The sequence below is a fragment of the Nicotiana sylvestris genome, chromosome 9 (genome assembly GCF_000393655.2).
Source record: "Nicotiana sylvestris chromosome 9, ASM39365v2, whole genome shotgun sequence".
NCBI lineage: Eukaryota > Viridiplantae > Streptophyta > Magnoliopsida > Solanales > Solanaceae > Nicotiana > Nicotiana sylvestris.
In genome coordinates, this window is record NC_091065.1 from 7867671 (window position 1) to 7883096 (window position 15426).

The window sequence follows — 15426 nt, forward strand, 5'->3', positions numbered from 1 at the left end:
TCAACTCCGAACTTTCCGAAATTCAATTTCGACCACACGTACAAGTCATAATACCTGAAGTGGATCTGCTCATGGCCTCAAACCGTCGAGTGACGCACTAGAGCTCAAAACGACCGGTTGAGTCGTTACATTTTACATTCACTTGTTTCTATTATGTGTATAACACGCGCATGCTAGCTATCAAAAGTGGCGTGTCTTAGCAACACTTTTGAAAGGTTGAGTGTGTAATATAATTTTCGCTGTCAGAAATTGTGTAACAGGGATTTGGTCTATAGGTGGTAACTTATGTATTTTGCCTAATTTGGTAGCAAACATTACCGAACTACCACAGACAGAGGCGGACCCGGGATTTGAAGGTCGGGGGTGCACTTTAGGATTCAACCAAAATCTGCTTTGTATATAGGGTGTCTATATATATATATATATATATATGAAATTTTTGCCGAATTTTATGGGTGTCGGTGACCCCTCTCGGTGTAGCATAGGTCCGCCTCTTACCTCAGGGTTCTACTAGCTCCAACTAGCATGTAATTTTGTTTCTATATCTATATTAACATATCCATTTCACCAAAAACGAAAAAGTTTGTAATGCCGCGATCACGGGAATATGCTGCACTAGATACTAAACATTATTTCAGCACTGTTTTGCAAGTCGCAGGATCCCCTCAACATGTTTAATTCAATTCCAAATGATGTGAAAATTGGTATAATAACTAAATATGACAAATAACTATATCTACAAATTAAAACCACAAAATTGAATTAAAAACATAAAGAAATGTGGTTTGCCTAGTATGAAGTGTTGCATTTAACGTCGCACGATATGCAGAGACGGATCTAGGATTATGGAAGGATGGCGCACTATTAAGAAAAAGAATATAAATTCAACTTTTACTTCTTACTATTGCCCCCCATTAAACTTTTAGAATTATAAGTTCAATTTTTATTTTTTTTAAATAGTAATTTTCTTACATCTATATCAATTTTTCATATAGAAAATATTGGGATCAGTTGAATCCATTGACTATATATTACATCATACACTGTTACTAATTTTAACAAACACATTTTGTTTAATCATATAAGATTCTAAAGTGACAAAAGAAGAATAGGATTTAGAAAAAAGTATTTAATTAACACGTAAAAAGTGATGCCGCACACGCACATCATCCGTGGGCGTCTAGTTCTAAAAAATAAGGAAAAAATAATAAGATTGACATAAAATTTGAACTAACAACCTCACTTAGAGAGGTACACCCAATAATCATCACATTATATAATATTTTGAGCATGAGTGTATATACATATATTTAAATATTTTTTTAAAGAATATAATATTATTATATATAATTTAGGAAGGGGAGCATGAATTCACGTATCCCATAAAACCCCTAAATACTGTACCAATATTATCACTTTTGCTCCACATTGAGCTTATGAATTGGACCACCAACTTCCCCTCAAGTTTATAGAAGTGTTCCTCGGGTGGTACGACAAATCTGGGAGATGTCGGTTTTCACTTTAGCAAGTGTAGTCATACAACTGTTGATTGCAGCCTGGACAGACACACACATTTTGATGTTAGCCCGGCTGACACGTGATTGTCACCTCCTCTCAGTCTCCACCTTCAAACGGGAGAAATTTTATTTTGGGTGAGACTGGCCCAACAATGCTTGTATGAAGCCTTCTCTATTTTTTGATAAGTATATTTGTGGGGTCTATTCACTAATATTGGATTGATTTAAATAAGAAAAAATGAGTTAAGTGAATGTGGGCTAACTGAAAAGATTAAATAAAATAAAAATAAAGTAAAGTGGACTGTGGGTCCCACGCAAAACCACAAACATAATCTTAAATGAACTGAAGACTTCTCCTTCTCGTTCTTATCAACTGAACCAATACCCAGAACAAATTTTAATCCTGTTCGGTCAAATTTTAGCTCAATTCTAAAGATCTTCTGCTACTTCCGTTTATCCATGGATTTTTAAGGTAAATTCTTTCTCAATCTCTTATGGCTTCTTTATATATTGCTCACAAAAATAAATTATATTCGGATACCTCATAATTATAGATTCTAGATGTTGAAGCTCTTCTACACTTGAAATTAGTAGTACCAAAATACAAAATTCACTTGTCATATTAGTGTAATATCCTACAGTAAATTGTTTAATAACACCCCTAGGAAGAGTACAAAAGCAGATTCAAATATATTCATACAAAATAGAGCGTCCTATTATGCTTCAATTGATGCCGACACTGGTTATTGTTTGAGCTGGGTGTTGGCTGCAACATGTTGTCTGCAAGCTTGATTCTTGAGTCAACAATTGGGTGAAAGTACTATTTGAATTTTCATATAGCTGCATATTTGAAATTGGAAGGAAAATACATATTAAAATTATTAGGTGACAGAAAGGTGCAAAAACCATTAACAAAAAATATTTAACATGACATGTATAGAGATTAAACCTCAAAACGTAATCCCGTGGACGCATGTGGTAGTCCTACTTTAGCTTTTGATGCCTTTTGAGATGTCTTTCTCCTTCTTTGATCAGTAATTGACTTTAATCTCCCATATACCTTTTGCTTTCTTTTTTTCTTTATTGGATCCAGAATATGATCCATACCACCTAGCAGAGAATCAGTAGTTGAAATAAACTTATGCCGATCTTTATCACGACCATCTACATATAACGCACTTTGGAGCTTAGTTATCTCAACCTTTGCTTGATACAAATATTTTCTAGCAATTTCCTCAAGTTGACATCATTTGTTGTTAAAGTCATACCTACAAATGACTCCTTCATTAAACCATTTAAGCGAATTGCCATAGAGGATTTTAACGGTTCCTTCTTATTAATGTACTCCTCAAATACATTACTATGTTTAACATTCTTAGTCCATCTTTTCAAAATGTATTGCTCCGGGATACAAGAAAAGTTCAAGTCAAAGAACAAAACTCTTAGTGCATGACAACATAGCCAACCCATGGATTCAAACATCTGGCAACTACAAATAATGGATTTGTCCATAGAATTGAACTGGACGACTTCAGTTTGCCCACTTTCACCCTTTAAAACTGTAAACTTACTACAAGTCCCATTAGTATCAACATTGACAACTTTTTTGGTTGTCCCTTGCAAAAATTCATGTTGAAATCTGGAAAAAATTCTTCTGGTGTAAACACTAGCAGCATGCTTTAAGATCCCACAATCTTCTATGGAAAGTTTAGGTTTTCCTCGACACTTGTAATCCTCAGTTGCCTCAATATCACGCATTTCAGTTGCTCGTTGCTCATAGTGCTTTACAAATTCAGTTATACTCATTGTCTTGCATTCCATTTCTGTAAAGACCCTATTCGTGCTCTCACTTCTTTGAGTTGATCTGATACCTGCAGAGAAAAAAAAACGACTGAATGCGGGACACCACTTCGCCCTCAAGTCATATAGCTTCTGAAGCCAAGTGTTACTTGTTGGACTTTAAGCCATTGGGATTTAAAGTAGAAGAAGTGTAAATTGGAAATGGAGGGAAATAAAATGGAGGGAAAATGAAAATTTGAAGAAGTGAACTTTTGTCTTGCACTTTGTCCCTCATTGGTGAGAAACAATCACATTTGTGTGCTTATATGTAGATTAACTTCTTAAAGCTCTTAAAAGGAGTTGAAGAGAATTAACCCTCGCGCCGTCGTCGTTGTCGCTCACTCGGCTCGGCTTCGGCTTCGGATTCGGATTTGGATTTCCAGACACCTCTTCTGATATTTGCCTATAAATTCTGAGGCAATGTTGCATCTTCAATATACAAAAAACACTCTAGAACTTCTTTCTTTCTGAATATACTGCATCCTAATTCGCAGTCTCTCTCTCTCAAATTCGTAAGTGTCATTTTGCTCCGTTCTTTGAGTTCGTTGGTATCCTGCAGTTTGTATTGCCACTGTTGCAGGAAGGTTTATTCCGTTTTATCCTGGGAGGATTTAATCCATTACCTTGGCAACGTGTGAGGGGGTTAAAATTCCTTAAGGACGCACAAGAAAATTGTGGACTCGGAATATTTCTGATTCTTTTCTATTTTATACATTTCTTTATTCTTCTAACAATTTTTTGATTTTTGTTTTAACACAGTAACACTCACAAGCTTAAGGAATTTTAATTACTAACGTTTCTGTGTTGATTATTAAATTGTTTTCTATATACTTTGTTGGAGACTAAAGCCTTGTTGCTTTCTACTCCTATAATTGTTTCTGTCCGGTTTAAAGTACATAACAACTTTGCCGGAATAATAAACGTACAGGTTTGAAGTATATAAAACTTCACCATTGTTACGTGTTGTATGGTTGGTTTGGTATTCAGTTTGAAGATATCAAAAACTTCACTGATTTAACAAGTTCTGTATTGTTTTCAACTTTACAGAAATATGACGAATGAAACCCAAATTAATGGAAGTGTTGCGGGAATGGTTGCTACTGTTACGAGTGTTGCTGCCTCGTCAAGTCGTTCTACTCCTGCTCATGCTATGGCACCGGCAGAAAAACCCGGAAAGTTTTCCGGTATTGACTTCAAACATTGGCAAATAAAGATGCTCTTCTATCTTACTACGTTGAGTTTGCAACGTTTCATCAAGGAGGATCCTCCGGTCATGGCTGAAAATACTCCGGATGATGAATGACTTGTTGTAACTGAAGCATGGAAACATTCTAATTTCTTGTGCAAAAACTACATATTGAGTTGTTTGGAAGATGGCTTGTACAATGTCTATAGTGTCATGGAAACTTCAAAAGCGTTATGGAATGCACTTGAGAAGAAGTACAAGACTGAGGATGCCGGACTTAAGAAGTTCGTGGCTGCAAGGTTTTTGGATTTCAAGATGATTGACACTAGGTCAGTCATAACTCAAGTCCAAGAATTACAAGTCATTGTGCATGACCTCCTTGCTGAAGGTATGACCCGAATCAATAATTTTATTAATAAGATTTATCTTATTATTAATTATGAATTTGTTATTGAAGGTATGGTCATAAATGAGGCCTTTCAAGTCGCTGCTTTCATTGAAAAGTTACCTCCGTTGTGGAAGGATTTTAAGAACTATCTTAAACACAAGCGGAAGGAGATGACACTAGAAGACTTGATTGTTCGTCTGAGGATAGAAGAAGACAACAAAAATGCTGAAAAGAAGTCACGTGGAAACTCGACAATAATGGGGGCAAACGTTGTTGAGGAGGCGCCACAAAATAAGAAGAGGAAGAAGGCTTCCGGACCAAAGAATTACCCAAGCAAGAAAAAGTTCTAGGGTAATTGCCACAACTGTGGAAGATCTGGGCATAAGGCCGTGGATTGTCGTGCGCCCAAGAATGATAAGAAGAAAAAGAATCAAGCTAACATGGTTGAAGATGAAATGGAGGACTTATGTGCCATGTTGTCTGAATGCAATTTGGTAGGAAATCCAAAAGAATGGTGGATAGATTTTGGAGCCACCCGCCATGTTTGTGCTAACAAGGAGTTATTTTCTTCTTATGCCCCCGCAGGACCCAACGAGACAATCTTCATGGGAAATTCATCTATGGCCAAAATTGAAGGAGTTGGCATGATTGCGTTGAAGATGACGTTGGGAAAAATAGTGACTCTAAATCAAGTCCTCCATGTTCCAGAATTTCGCAAGAATCTTGTGTCTACTTCACTTCTTGTCAAGAATGGATTCAAATGTATTTTTGTTTCTAATAGTGTTGTACTTAGTAAGAACGATGTATATGTAGGAAAAGGTTACCTAAATGAGGGCCTTTTTAAGCTAAATGTAATAGCAGTTCCTATCAATAAAGTGAATGTTTCTTCTTACTTACTTGAGTCAAACACTTTATGGCATTCGCGTTTAGGTCACGTAAACTTCAAAACATTGCGGAAGATGATAAATCTAGAAGTATTGCCAAAATTTGATTGCATTAATTCCAAATGTCAAATATGTGTGGAATCAAAGTATGTTAAGCATCCTTATAAGTCCGTTGAAAGGAATTCAAGTCCTTTAGACTTAATTCACACAGATATTTGCGACATGAAGTCAACACCATCTCGCGGTGGGAAAAAGTATTTTATTACTTTTATTGACGATAGCACGAGATACTGCTATGTTTATTTACTTAATAGTAAAGATGAGGCAATTGATGCTTTCAAGCAATACAAGAGTGAAGTTGAAACGCAACTAAACAAAAAGATTAAAATGATAAGAAGTGATAGGGGTGGCGAATATGAATCTCCTTTTGAAGAAATTTGTTTGGAAAATGGCATTATTCACCAAACAACTGCCCTTACTCTCCACAATCTAATGGAATTGCGGAGAGGAAGAATCGAACATTGAAGGAGATGATGAATGCATTGCTAATAAGTTCTGGCTTACCACCGAACTTGTGGGGGGAAGCTATACTTACAGCTAACCGGATAATCAATCGTGTACCTCATAGTAAAACACAGTCCATTCCTTATGAAAAGTGGAAAGGAAGGAAGCCTAGCTTGAAATACTTCAAAGTGTGGGGGTGTTTAGCTAAGGTACAAGTTCCTAAACCTAAAAGGGTTAAGATAGGTCCAAAAACGGTTGATTGTGTGTTTATTGGATATGTAACCAATAGCAAGGCATATCGTTTTCTGGTTCATAAATCAGAAAATCCTGAGATTCACATTAATACGATAATAGAATCAGATAATGCTGAATTCTTTGAAACTATTTATCCGTATAAAAAGGAAAGTGAAGTGACCTGCCAAAAGTCAAAACGACCTCGGGAGGAAATAACAGATGGTATGCCTAATGAAGAAAATCCAAGAAGAAGTAAACGTCAAAGGATATCTACTTCATTCGGTCCAGATTTTCTGACTTTTCTGTTAGAAAATGAGCCTCGTACCTTCAAGGAAGCAATGTCTTCCTCAGAAGCACAATATTGGAAAGAAGCTGTCAATAGTGAAATAGAATCCATATTGAGCAACCATACCTGGGAATTGGTTGATCTTCCTCCAGGTAACAAAACGTTGGGTTCTAAATGGATTTTCAAGAAGAAAATGAAGGACGATGATACTATTGACAAATACAAGGCAAGACTTGTTGTCAAAGGATTCAGACAACGAGAATGTCTTGACTATTTTGACACATACTCGCCGGTAACAAGAATTACATCCATTCGGATGCTAATAGCGTTAGCCGCTTTGTATGGTCTTCAAATCCATCAAATGGATGTAAAAACGACATTCTTAAATGGTGATCTTGAGGAAGAAATTTACATGAACCAACCTGAAGGGTTTGTGGTTCCGGAAAAAGAAAAGAAGGTGTGTAGACTTGTCAAGTCCCTTTATGGACTAAAACAAGCACCCAAGCAATGACATGCGAAATTTGACCAAACAATGTTGTCAAATGTTTTTAAGATTAATGAATGTGATAAATGTGTTTACATTAAGAACGTTCCAAATCATATAGTCATTATTTGCTTATATGTTGATGATATGCTAATAATGAGCAAAGACATTGCCGACATTCAAGCTACTAAGCGTATGCTTGCTAGTAAGTTTGATATGAAAGACTTAGGAGTTGCCGATGTAATTCTAGGAATTAAAATCCAGAGGACTCCTCAAGGTCTAGCTTTGTCTCAATCACATTACGTGAAAATGGTACTTGAAAAATTCAAACACTTGGAATTTATAAGTGCTAGGACTCCAATTGACTTAAACCATCACCTTATGAAGAATAAAGGCAAAAATACGTTTCAATTGGAGTATGCTCGTGTGTTGGGAAGTCTAATGTACATCATGAACTGTACCCGACCTGATATAGCTTGTGCAATAAGTAAACTTAGTCGATTCACAAGTAATCCCAACAAGCATCACTGGGTGGCTATGAAACGAGTTCTGGGATATTTGGAGTATACCCAAGACTACTCTTTGCACTACAATAAATATTTTGCAGTTATTGAAGGATATAGTGATGCTAATTGGATAACCGGCTCATCAGAAACAAAGTCCACAAGTGGATATATGTTTACTGTTGGTGGAGGAGCAGTATCTTGGAAGTCTTCCAAATAGACATGTATCTCTCGCTCTACAATGGAATCAGAGTTTATAGCATTGTATAAAGCCGGTGAAGAAGCTGAATGGCTTCGGAATGTTTTAGAAGACATTTCGTTCTGGCCAAAAACAGTGGCTCCTATTTGCATACATTGCGATAGTGAGGCTGCAATAGGAAGGGCAGGGAGCGTTATGTATAACGGAAAGTCTCGTCATATATGATGAAGACATATTACCGTTAGACAACTACTTTCTAGTGGAATTATCACTATTGATTATGTAAGATCAAAGGATAATGTTGCGGATCCACTTACAAAAGGCTTAACTAGAGGGAGAGTTGAGAAATCATCTAAGGGAATGGGACTATGGCCGAGGACAAGTCAACATGGCGGTAACTCTACCTAGAATTTTGGTTGTTCCGAGATCTAGGTTCAAGGAGCTCAAACAAAGTTATGATTGACCGGTTCAACATTGTAAAAATAAAAACTTTGGTCCATTCTCGTGATGAAGACAATGTTCAGTAACAAGGATAGAACTTTACACGTTCTTTAATGATTACCTAAGTTTGATGAGGTATTTATCAAATAGTGTCAATCTAAAGGATTACACATTTAGGAATCACCTATGTAAGTGTGAAGTGGAAGCCGCTTCAATGAGAATTCTGTAAGGCCAATTCTCTACGCACTTATGAAACCAGGCGGTGTTTATGGCTAAAACGAACACAACAATGAGAGCCAAAAGACGGTTAAGGGTTGGTTGTGTGACATATGGCTGTCTAGGTATACACTAAAAGTTCGACGGTTCAAAGATATCAAATCTACCGATTGACCGAGTATATCCGACATATGTTCACTACGGAAAGTTCAAAGGGAAACCTACTTATCCAGATGCAATTAATCCTTACTTGCAAAATCACATAGCTTTCATCTATGATCTTTCTTGATACAGCCATTCCCATTCATGTGGGGGATTGTTGGACTTTAAGCCATTGGGCTTTAAAGTAGAAGAAGTGTGAATTGGAAATGGAGGGAAATAAAATGGAGGGAAAATGAAAATTTGAAGAAGTGAACTTTTGTCTTGCACTTTGTCCCTCATTGGTAAGGAACAATCACATTTGTGTGCTTATATATAGATTCACTTCTTAAAGCTCTTAAAAGGAGTTGAAGAGAAGGAACCCTCGCGCCGTCGTAGTCGCTCGCTCGGCTCGGCTTTGGCTTTGGCTTTGGATTTGGATTTGGAAAATGATCGATCGATAAGATTATTTTTGGACAAAATTTATTTAATAATTAATTAAATGCCAAATCACCACCGAAAATACGCTAGAACTCTTAAAAGGAGTTGAAGAGAAGGAACCCTCGCGTCGTCGTCGTCGCTCGCTCGGCTCGGCTTCGGCTTTGGATTTGGATTTGGATTTGGATTTGTCAAATGATCGATCGATAAGATTATTTTTGGACAAAATTTATTTAATAATTAATTAAATGCCAAATCACCACTGAAAATACGCCAGAACACTGCTGAATGTTCAGAGGGCCTCGCTGGCCGCGGTAGAATCGCGGCAGTCAGATTCAGAGAGGCTCTCTGGCCGCGATCGCGGTAGAAGGCCGCGTATTTTCTGAAAAGGCACCTTTTCAGACACCTCTTCTGATATTTGCCTATAAATTCTGAGGCAATGCTGCATCTTCAATATACAAAAAATACTCTAGAACTTCTTTCTTTCTAAATATACTGCATCCTAATTTGCAGTCTCTCTCTCTCAAATTCGTAAGTGTGATTTTGCTCCGTTCTTTGAGTTCGTTGGTATCCTGCAGTTTGTATTGCCACTGTTGCAGGAAGGTTTATTCCGTTTTATCCTGGGAGGATTTAATCCATTACCTTGGCAACGTGTGAGGGGGTTAAAATTCCTTAAGGACGCACAAGAAAATTGTGGACTCAGAATATTTCTGATTCTTTACTATTTTATACATTTCTTTATTCTTCTAACAGTTTTCTGATTTTTGTTTTAACACAGTAACGCTCACATTACTCCCACAATTCCAATCACTTATCATTTTCTGCTATATTAACTCAAATTCTATCTCTGACGTGCACCTCCACAGAAGTTTATCAAAATATTCTTTGAATCCCGATTTCCAGTAAAGATATGGTATGTTCTTTTGAGCATTTCTATCAATATGCCATTCACATAATCGATGACATGTATCAGGAAAAGCTTCTTTAATGGCAAACGCTATGGCATGAGCTTGATCGGTAAAAATTATTCTTGGTGCTTTTCCTCCCATTGCCTTCAAAAATGTTTGAAAAAACCAAACAAAAGATTTTTTTCATTGTTGTCTATTCTTTATCACTAAAATATTACAATGATATAATTTAGTCTATTCTTAGGCACTATTCTTTATCACTATAGTTGTGAATGAAATCTTTTGTGCAAATTTGGCCCACCATATCATTTTAGCACTAAAAGATTACAGTGATAATAAAAGTTCATATTGATCTTATTTTAAATTTATAGTAAACAATATTTTTGTATTGATAATTTTTCTTGCAGGTATGGTAGCAAAATGGATCAAATGCAAAAGTCTCAATGTCAGTGGGCACAAATTTGTATTTGTTAACAAGAAGACATAAATTTTATATTGATAAGAAGAGTATTTTGTGAGCACAATTTTGTATTTCACACTGATATTGACAAGAAGAGTATTTTGTGAGCACAATTCTATATATCGATGAATAACTTCTAAAGGTTCAGTTTTTAAGCTTTGGCAACTAAAGATGAATTTAGAAAGATATAAACTATGATAATAATTAAAATAAAAACAAGAAGAAGACAGATAGATACAAAATGTATATGGAATATTACGTTTGGATAGAATGCCATTTTTCTTTGCTTGAATATAAATTTGTTGTGGCCTTCGTTTGGGTATGTTGATACAACTATTGTTGGGTGAGTTTCACCCAAAATAAAATTTCTCTTCAAACGGATGCCTTTTCTCTGCCTCATCACCACTTACATCACTCTCAATTTTCATACTCCAAAGCGCGTGCTTTCAATTACTCATCCTTTTTAGTTTTCAATTTCAATTTTAGACTAAAAAAATACTAATCTCTTCATACAAAGATGGTATACTAAAGGAGAAATGGTCTGCTTTATCTGATTTACCCGATTATGAATTCAAAATTGTGTACCATTTTAAGTTATACCGTATTCGTGATTGTTGTATTGGTCCAAATTTGAACAACTACGATCGTTGATGAGTACGACGAACGACGAGATTCTCGTAGCTCGACATTCTGCAGAGGGCGACCTTAAGGCGAACAAAAAACTGTACGACCCTTGCAGTAGTGCAGGCCCATTAGGGGACATTAAGAATATTCTTTCGAATATTCCCTATAACTTGTCTTTTAGAGCTTAGAAGGGTTTCGTTCTTTATATATAGAGCGTAAAACAACCTTGTAAGGGCTCCGGGCACTTTTCCTAACTCATAACACTTGCAGTAAACTTGCTTACATAAAGGATTGATAGAGTTATTGTATAAGGTTTTTTGTCTTGATGAGATAAAGAATTCTTATTATCCGTATTCTCCTTATCTGTCTTTTGTTCTAGAGATTATTATACTTAGCTAAGATTTACCCCTTCATTTTCTTTTATTGATTTATTCAAAAAGATTTCGATATCTTTGAGTCAAATAATTGTGCAAGTGAATTTCAGGTTTAAATTAAATCAACATTTAATAATTGAACATTCATAATTGGCACTTGAAAGCAATATTTTTTCTTTGGAGCTCGAGCTGGAACCCATGAACTTTAATTAAAGGCAAAGAAATCCCATCAAAATCTTTGGTGCTTATCTTTTCCTTAGTGACAAAGCAATAATCACCCATCGGGGGACCTAACTGATAAATCCGAAAATCGTGTTTTAGACACAGCAAAAGAGCGCGTGACTGCCTTCATAAAGCAGAGAGGAAGATTCTGCCATGATTGGTTTTAAAAATACAAAATTGTAGTAATTTTTTGGGTTTCAAAAAGCTACTGTTGATTTTATATAGTAATATTTTTTTACTTTAAAATCAACTAAAATTCTATCTTATATAAATCATTTCTTTATTTAAAGATATCACATAATCACTATATTAATGAGTACTCTACAATGAGCTACAAAGCCAATCTTTTTGAATACGTTGTAGTTCAACAAAAATATATATTAAAGTCAATTATTGCTACAATTATTAGTTCGTTTGTCTTCTTTATTAAATAAAAAATTCTAGCAGCTAGCCGCAGTTGACAATGTTTTTGTCTTATTAAGATCTTCATCGATAAAAAGTAAACTTCATATTCGGCTCCAAAATAATTATTCTATTAAAATAATGCTGCTTACCTCATTTTTGTTCATCTATAGCATTTCTGTGGATCGCATTGTAAAAAGCAAAAGTTGCTGAAAAAAATGCATCTGTCATATTAATTTGACTAGACAAATCCCATTTCTTGCCAAAACAAAAAGCCCATAAAAGAGCTTATATATGCAACAACACTAATTTGCAGAACCTATCAGACCAAATAACCCTCCCAAATGCAGTTCTTCAACTTCTTTTCCCTATTTCTTTTTGTTTCTTTCCTCTTTCAATTGAGGAAATGGAAGAATTCCAATAGCCAAACCAAAAGATTGCCTCCAGGTCCATGGAAATTACCTTTAATTGGAAGCATGCTTCATTTGCTAGGTGGATCTCCACATCGTGTCCTTAGAGATTTAGCCAAAAAATATGGACCAATTATGCACCTTCAACTAGGTGAAGTTTCTCTAGTTGCTGTTACTTCAGCTGAGATGGCAAAAGAAGTACTAAAAACTCATGACCTCGCTTTTGCATCTAGGCCTTTACTTGTTGCTGCTGAGATTGTTTGTTATAAAGGGACCGACATTGTCTTTTCCCCCTATGGCGATTACTGGAGACAAATGCGTAAAATTTGTCTCTTAGAGTTACTCAGTGTCAAAAATGTTAAGTCATTCAGCTCCATTAGACAAGATGAAGGTCTTCAATCATCTTCTGGTGAGACAGTTAACGCAACAAAAAGGATTTATCAATTCGCAAGCTCTATGACATGTAGATCGGCATTTGGGAAAGTATACAAGGAGCAAGATGAACTTATAGTACTAGTGAAAAAAGTGTCAGCCTTAATGTAAGGATTTGATGTGGCTGATGTATTTCCATCACTGAAATTTCTTCGTGTGCTCTGTGGAATGAAGGGTAAAATTATGGATGTCCACCATGGGTTAGATGCCATTCTTGAAAACATCATCAGCGAGCGCAAGAAAATTGCAGCCGGTGAAGTAGGAGGTGAAGGTTTAATTGATGTCCTGCTAAGACTTATGAAAGAGGGAGGCCTTCAATTTCCTATCACCAACGACAACATTAAAGCCATTATTTTTGTAAGTACAATTATATACTGCACAATTCCACCCTTATTATTATATTCCACTCCGTTCCATTTTATATTACGCTCTTTCCTTTTAACTTTAAACTTCTCTAATGATATTGTATAATAGTTGGGGTCATATCTTGCTATATCTTCTCCATCACCACCTTCTTCTTTGTCATCACTGCCACCACGGCCGCCGGAAAAGTTGACCCTAAAACACCCATTGTTTTTTCTTCTAAAAGTCCACGAATACTTATACTCTTTTCTTCTTCCCTACCACCAAGTCTGCTCAAATAACTCCCTTTGCAATACTCTCAAAAATTTTCATTTTCATTCAACTATGAAGAATCATTATAGAAAAGGGCACGATTCCTCCAACTCTTCGTTTGGTTTAGACCATCTTTCTTTCTTATTGCTATTTTTATTCTTACTGCAACTTTATTTCAAGATGATAAAGAAGTCTTAACTTATGATCATTTGATTTATTTGATAAAAGTTCAAACTATATGATTTACTGGGTGAAGCTAAGGTGAAGAATCCATTATGGATCTATTCTGCTAGTTTAAAGGGTTTGGGATAAAAATTAATATTAACAGTTATTAGTAATATAGGTAGATGAATTAGAGATTAATTAGTTTGTAAGCTTTGACCGTTAGTCAGTGAGGCTATATGTAGCGCGCTTTTGTAACAGCAGGCGTAGATAACAAGATATGGCCCAACTATTAACGGAGGACGAATATAAATCATTTCATATTCTACAAGGACAATTTTGAACGTTTTTCAATGAAAATATTTTGTCAACCACCAGCAGTTCTAACATAATGAGATAATAGCATAATATCATGATACAAAAAAAATTTGGCCTTGAGAATTTAAAAGTTCTTCCAGTGTAAAACAAAAGGTAGTAGAACAAATATAGTTTAGGTAAGTTATTTGAATATTTCAATAGAAATTGGTCAAAAAGTTTGTACAAAATAAACAACATGCAAAAGATAATTTGACATCATTACTTGCTTATAAACAAAGGACATGTTTGCTGCGGGAACTGAAACCTCATCAACAACAATTGACTAGGCCATGGTAGAAAAGATGAAGAATCCAAGTGTATTGGCCAAAGCTCAAATAGAGGTAAGAAAAGCCTTTAGAGGAAAAGAAACTTTTGATGAAAATAACGTCGAAGAGTTGAAATACCTAAAGTTAGTCATTAAAGAAACTTTCAGACTCCATCCTCCATTTCCCCTTTTGCTCCCAAGAGAATGTAGGGAAGAAACAGACATAAACGGCTACACTATTCCTTTGAAAGCAAAAGTCATGGTTAATGTTTGGGCTATTGGAAGAGATCCAATATTGGGAGGACGCAGAAAGCTTTAAACCCGAAAGATTTGAGCACAACTCTATGGATTTTGTTGGTAATAATTTTGAATATCTTCCCTTTGGCAGTGAAAGAAGGAATTGCCCTGGGATATCATTTGGTTTAGCTAATGTGTATTATCCGTTGGCTCAATTATTGTATGACTTTGATTGGAAACTCCCAAATGGAATCTATCCAAGTGAACTAGACTTGACTGAATCGGCTGGAGCAACTTGTGCTAGGAAGAGCAACCTGTACGTGATCGCTACTCCTTATCAACCTTGTCAAGAGTGATGTCATGGCATCAATTCATTTTTAAATAAAAACTTGCTTTTGTATTTGTAAACACCACCATTGTACTTTCGACGCAAGAACATTTCCATCACATTCTTCTTTTCAAATGGTTGACTAATGTAGTTATCACTAGGGGTGTTTAAACTGAACCGGAAAACCATACCAAACCGAAAAGTTAAACCAAACCGATTAAAAAATCCGACTAGGTTTGGTATTGAGTAAAAAAATTCGAATCAAACCGACATATAAATATATAAATTTTATTTATATTTTTAAGACTTTATAGTGATTTTTCTTTAGAAAATGTAGAAATATTTGGGATCCTCTCATGTGTTAACCTTGAAA

General features: G+C 35.6%; 1 long non-coding RNA gene and 1 pseudogene across 1 annotated transcript; both read left to right on the top strand.

Moving 5' to 3' along the window:
* Positions 1-1885: 1885 nt before the first annotated feature.
* LOC104216096 (uncharacterized) lies at positions 1886-10778 on the top strand. The gene is made up of 2 exons (XR_011402400.1): positions 1886-1989; positions 10573-10778. It is a non-coding gene; the product is annotated as an uncharacterized lncRNA (long non-coding RNA).
* Positions 10779-12420: 1642 nt separating this feature from the next.
* On the top strand, positions 12421-15172 carry LOC104218794 (premnaspirodiene oxygenase-like; annotated as a pseudogene).
* The last annotated feature ends 254 nt before the right edge of the window (positions 15173-15426 follow it).